This window comes from Poecilia latipinna, unplaced genomic scaffold (genome assembly GCF_001443285.1).
Source record: "Poecilia latipinna isolate Pla-1442-1.1 unplaced genomic scaffold, P_latipinna-1.0 Scaffold208, whole genome shotgun sequence".
Lineage (NCBI taxonomy): Eukaryota > Metazoa > Chordata > Actinopteri > Cyprinodontiformes > Poeciliidae > Poecilia > Poecilia latipinna.
Genome location: NW_015112824.1, coordinates 306,411 through 312,654, shown reverse-complemented (window position 1 = coordinate 312,654; position 6,244 = coordinate 306,411). Strand labels below are relative to the sequence as shown.

The 6,244-nt window shown below is 39.8% G+C and overlaps 1 protein-coding gene across 3 annotated transcripts in view; it reads left to right on the top strand.

Moving 5' to 3' along the window:
- Positions 1–2,146: 2,146 nt before the first annotated feature.
- LOC106946824 (lysophosphatidic acid receptor 2-like) overlaps positions 2,147–6,244 on the top strand; it is a 31,056-nt gene continuing 26,958 nt past the window's right edge. For 2 of the 3 annotated variants that reach the window (XM_015031467.1, XM_015031465.1), the window contains exon 1: positions 2,147–2,684. The gene's annotated coding sequence lies outside the window, so the exon portion shown is untranslated. The remainder of the gene's footprint in view (positions 2,685–6,244) is intronic. The other variant, XM_015031466.1, reaches the window with a different exon arrangement.

Sequence of the window (6,244 nt, the reverse complement as noted above, 5' to 3'; positions counted from 1 at the left end):
ACCAATGTGTTAAAGAACACTGGTTCTGCTCTGGGGACGACTCTGGAACCTCTGGAAGATGGTGCACAGAAAGATTCTTCATAAAAATCAAGCAAAATACAGACAACCCTGAGCCTCCTCTTTGTGAGACTGTCACACAGCAACAGTGTCTTCAGTCAGAGGCTTCTTCACATCTAATGTGATAGTGACTGCTACAGGAGATCCTTCTGTCCACAGCCATCAGCATCAACGGTGAGTCTTTGGAGTCTTTGAAGAGCAACAACGTTTATTTTTCCTCTGAGATTCACAGCAGTACTCTGGAATTGATTTCAACTTTCTGATTGCAAAAAGACTTCTCTTGTCACTGAGCCGCAGTCACTCCTTACATAATAATAACTGAACTAAAATAAGTAGTGCACAACTACTTAACGGACAGAACAAGTAAAACAATAGTTAGTTGCAGCCCATGGACGGACAGATGGATGGATGGTTGGTTAGTTGCTGCAACTAACCAATCAAAGACATCCTACAAAGACAGAAATGCTGAAGATCAGTGGTTCACAAGGTAAATGTTGTATAACTAGCATTTTGTTGCAGACTGTCCTGGACATAATTTACATATGGTTTGCATGTAGTTTACATGTGGTTTCTTGTTGCAGCCACGTGAGGCCTGTGATGATCTTGTGTCCAAGTAAAGACAATGTGAGTTGTAAATCCTTGTATCTGGAACCAAGTAGCAGACGGTCAGGCTGTGCTACATTGTGAAGGATAAGAAGCTCATCCTCCACCAAGTGGCCACATCCTTGGCTGGCATGAAACTCTTTAAACTTCACTTCGTCTTCAGCCTGTTACGATGGTGCTGTGACAAACATCTACACTTTTCTTCAGATGACTGTCGATGGTATTGATATGGACAGTACAAAAAGTCCAGAAATGATGGAGCTAAGAGCAAAGTTTTGTTGTATCTGCTAAACTTAAAAGGTACTGAAAATTCATCACTTTTGTTTTGCTCAACGATGGCCACAAACCTCTTAAAGGTTTTCTTTTTCTTTCACAATCTCCTTTCATAAGCTGCATTTGCACATCTTAATCCAACATATAATTAAAGGTAAGAAAATCAAATCGGACTCCTTTCATCGAAACAAAAACACCTTATTCTTTGATTTTTCTTTACGTCTTTATAGTCTTTTGAACAAAAGTTGATGCGATTACACATTCAGGGCCGCTTTAATTTAGGCTTCAAGGAGGCCAATGTTTTGCCCTAGCAGGATAGCAGCGGAGATAATTCATGTACTTATTTTTCTGTAATGCATCTCACAGCGGTGTAGTAGTATTCTGCATGAATTTAAGTTTCCATGTCTTGTGTGGCATATTTATGTAGGTCAGGAAGAAATCACTATTCTGTGATTGGATCTACATCGATATTTCTGTGTGCCAACTGCAACTTGTGGTTGTTCGTGTGGGTTAGGTTCCAGTGTTGTCTTTGTACAATGTCTTGTTGGTGCCTTTGGTCTGGATGGTTAACACGACCACAATACAGTTTTGTGCTAAGCTGTCCAGTGATTTATAAACTAACAGAAGTATTTGAAAGTCTACTCTCTGAATTCCAAGAAGCATATGGAAGAACTTTAGAACTGGAATGACGTGCTCTATCTATCTTCCTAGTTTTAGTGAGAACGTGAGCAGCAGCGTTCTGGTTCAGCTGCATCTGACTGACTTACAGGCAGGCCTGTGAAGACACCGTTGCAGTAATCAGTGTGACTAAAGAGACACAAGTATGAGTCTTAAAATAATCTTGAAATGTTCTTCAGGTGATAGAAGACTGACTTTGAAGTTGTCTTTATGTGACTTTGGATGTTAAGGTCTGAGTCCACCACTGCGCCTATTTCAGGCCTGTTTACTAGTTTCTAGCTGTGATAGCTAAAGCTCCATGTTGAAATGTTTATGGTTGATACGTTAGTGTTTTTTCTAGATTTTTCTGTCTATGCCATACAGAGAGGTAAAGGAACTAGGCTTTTTGTGAAGTATGTGTGGGTTGCGTATGTCCTGCTTGTTCAAATGAATCACAACTAACTTCGCTATGACATTCCTCTGCTTCCTTGGCCGACCATTATCACTAATAATCCACCTCCCACTTTCATCCTTAAATTCCTCGCTTTTCCTCCTCACGTCGCTCACTCCTCAGCGCGTCTCTGATTGGCTCGTCCATCCCGTCGTCACTCAACAGGGGGCACAGCGACAGGCGGATATGGAGCTCTCAGATTGGCAGAGGCAGCGCAGAGCTCCAGGTACCGCTCCTTTGTGAAAGAGAACCGGGCTGACAGAGAGCAGCAGCGGCAGCGCAGGAGAGTGCCGCACCCTTTCTGCTCCTCCTTTAAAGGATCAATGTAAGCAGGTTACACGCGTTGAAAACTACAGGAAGCAGCAGGAAAGTGCCAGTGGAGGTGACGGTGACCACTTTAAAGTTTTTCTTAGAAGAAGAAGCAGCTGAAACTGAGCGGCAGTGTAGAAACCTCCCACACAGCAGTTTCTGTTGAATTTCGACCTACTTCTTTTTTTGTTGTTCGTCTCAGTGCTCAAGAGGCGTTCAGAGCCCTCAGGTGATTTCAGATGTAGGTACACTCTGACCTACATTAGAGTTGAACAACTCCACGAAATTTGAACTGGATGTACCTGACGGACAGGTCCATAGACGCAAGGAAAAGGTGAGTTAATACATATTCTTTTTAAAATGATTTTCTCGTCCGTAAATTAAATTGTGGGGAGAAACTTTAAAGTGGGGTTGAATAAAGCGCGCGCGGACAGTTTAATGGTGTTTGAAGGTCGAAGCGCTGAACTGAGTCTGGACTTCATTACAACCTGAACATCTTCTACACCGTCTTAACATGCTGTCTGTTTAAGTCAAAGCAGCAGTCAATTCATAGTATTCCACGCAAAAAAAAAACCCCACGTGTTATCTCCTGAGATAAGACGTTTCATTTTTGTTTCTTCCTTTTCCCGGACGAGTCTTGCACTTTCCGCCAAAAGACAACACAGCGAGCATACAACTGGTTGAGAAAGACAGGGATCTGTGCACTGTAAAAACTGTTTTTAAAGTTATTAAACGAATCTATTTAAATTAAGCAAATTTAGCTCAGATATTTTGCATTATTATCATGATTCTTACAGGATTAGCTAATTTGGTTTAATAATAAATCCTGACTAAGCGTTTTGATTAGAATCTATGATGATTGAATCAACCATTAGCCATTATCTTACATTGTTAGAGAACTGTAAGGCTGAGCCTAATAGCCTATCAATGAAACTATTCAAGCTTAAAATAGCATCTTGATGCAAAACATGTTGCTGAAGCACAGATGCCCCAAAAACAACATACAATTAAAAGTTATCCTGGTTTTGGCCACCTCCTGATAGGTCTTATTTGCTCATCTCAAGACATTTCCTTTCAGAAGATTATAGAAAAGAACTGCTTTAAATCACACGCTTCCATAGCTGATTCTTTTCTTTAAAAAATTCCCAAGTGGGTAAATATTAAAACTGTCGCCAACAGCTCCTCTTTCTACCTGAAATCAAAAGTTGACTTTATATGTACAAACTCTACGACAGTTTGAAATGTCAAAGTTTGCAAAAATAACCAACACAACAAATCTGTACCTCTCCCAACATTGATGACTTAAAAAAAAAAAAGTGGACTCTGCTTCTTATGAATAGCCACATAATATTTATTGCATAAGATCCTTGACAAGAAGTGTGCCTCGTTTTTATGTAAAGTAGCCTTGCGTCTAACTAACGAGCTGAATCACACCTCCGATAGATTAACCGCTGTGGCTTCTTTTCTCGTAGAAGGGAGAAGTCACTTACTCCTTTGTTTGCATAATTACATAATTAAACAGGCGAAACCAAGCAAGGATTTCCAGCTATGTCAGCTTTCTGTCACTACAAGAGGGAATAGTCCCCAAGAGATGCCAGATGCCAGACCCCCTGGTGAAGACAAGCAGAGTCCTGGCCGTTCTGAGGGGTTTGACAGAGAGAGCCAGCTGTCTCTGGCACCGCATTTGCTTTGCTGTTAGAGACAGGAGGAGGGAGAACAGACCTGGGTGTGGCTCCTTACTTTAATGACCGGTTTGCATTTGAACTGGTGTTTACTGATCCAAGCTGGTTCATTCACACACAAATGCAGGCACGTGATCCACAGAGAAATCCCGCAGCCATGCAAATCCTCGGAGCCGCATAAGTGACACGGTGGACTCGGCGTGGCCATAAAACGTGAAGTTTGGTCGTAAATAGTTTGAGCTTGAGGTGCAGGAAGATGTTTCACTGCTGCTATAAAAAGAAAAAGTTATATGTGAACATACGTATACATATTCACAGATTGTGAGTGTTCAAACCACTGCAACGTGGAGGAAGAGTAAGTAAGTGACAGGAAACTGTGATGGTGTCTGAAGTCGGGGGTTGAGAGGTATTTGCTATGTGACCCTTGTTTGTTTTTTCTTCTGCTCTGAACTTCCCCATTCGTATTGAGTGGATTTTCGTCCAGCGTTCTGTGGAGACTAAAGGTAACTTTCATGTGCAGCTGATAGGTGTTGAGTTAACAATGCTGTTGTTTTGTTTACCCTCCATGTTGACTCTCTTTAGGTGCTGTGGGATTTCCCAGCACACCCTGAGGACTTGTCGTTAATTTTAAAATGTCAATCAATTAGACTGAAGAAAGCCTTTTCCTCAACGCTGCTTCATTTATCTGTTTCAGTTTAGAATATCCATAGTTATGACTATGTTATGTTGGGACTAGAATTTTGAGGTGCATGTTTTCTGTTTTTTCTTTCTTTTGTTGAGGCAGAGTTTAATTTTATGGTTATCACACAATAACATCCCTTTGCCTAATTGTGAAACTGTTTAGATTTGGCTGATATTCTTTTATTTAAGGATAATTAGTGTGGTTTTCTTTATGGCATATAACTATATTTGTAAATTAGGGGACAATACTGGACAATATTTATATCTGGATTCTATAGAGAAATGTGATTCCTAGTTCTGGCAATTTTGAATGGATTCAAAGCGTTCAACATCGATTATAAAATTTGTTTAAGTTGTAAGTCTTTGCCTATTTGTAAGCATATTGTACATCACATTATACGTCCACTTGTCCTGACAGCTAAGCTAAGGTTAGCTTACCTTAGCGTAGCTGCTAAGCTAACCTAAAACTGGTTATTTTAGGTTAGCGTTAGCTTAGCAGCTAACCTAAAATAGCTGCTAAGCTAACCTTAGAATTTAATGCACAAACCATGGAATTTGTTACAGTATGGAACGCTATAAAGCTGTTTTAAATAAATGTATTAGTTATTTACACTCTTTTCCTCCTGTCAGTCACATAACTTGGACTGGTTTCTGAATCGAAAATTGAAAATGGTTTCTTAATTGTAACCATAAAAATCTGAATCAAATGGCTGGACACTAAAATATTCACACCCCTAATATCTAGTGTTGAGTCTATCAGAAATTTGTGACAGATTAATAATCCCTTGTGTTAGCGAATCTTTGATTCGTCTATAAAAACTACAAACCTTTGACAAAGATTTCATTTGGCTTTTACTTTTTTCTCTCACTTAAGTGTTCCCCATCTAACATATTTTAAGATGAGACAAATATAACTTTACTGCATATACTAAAACTGTTTTTGAACAACAAACTCATGCAGCCATGTGTGGAAAAAGTATCTGCCCCCCTTGTTAAATCATCAATCATCTAGGTTGATTCATTTGCTTCAGTTTCATTTCGCTAAACCTCAGTTAACTTCCTTGCTGTTTTGCAGCCTGAGTGAAACGCTCGTCGTATAACTCTGTTTTCTTTTTAAACACAGTTTTATTTTTCTGTTCTTCCTCTGAGTTTGATTCGAAACACTTGCTTGATCCCGAACACAGCTAACTTTGAGTCAATGTGCAGTGACGGCATGCACATTGAAAAGATATGTTGTCCTCATGAGCTGGCAGTGAGTTGCATGGTGCATTCATGGATCTGATAAAGGTTAGATTTTTGAGTTTGTTTTTCTCTGTGTGTGTGTTCTGTATCACACAGATCATATCTCTTACCTCAGCCGCAGCACACAGAAATTGACTGTCTGGTCTTGCTTTAGTGTTTTTTTTTTTTTTTTTTGTCAAAGTATAACTGAAATATTTCATGATTTATACTTTTACTACCTGCACAGCAACACTTTTCTGCTCCCAGACACTCTTTATTGAATGGTGTGTGTGTGTGTGTGTGTGTGTGT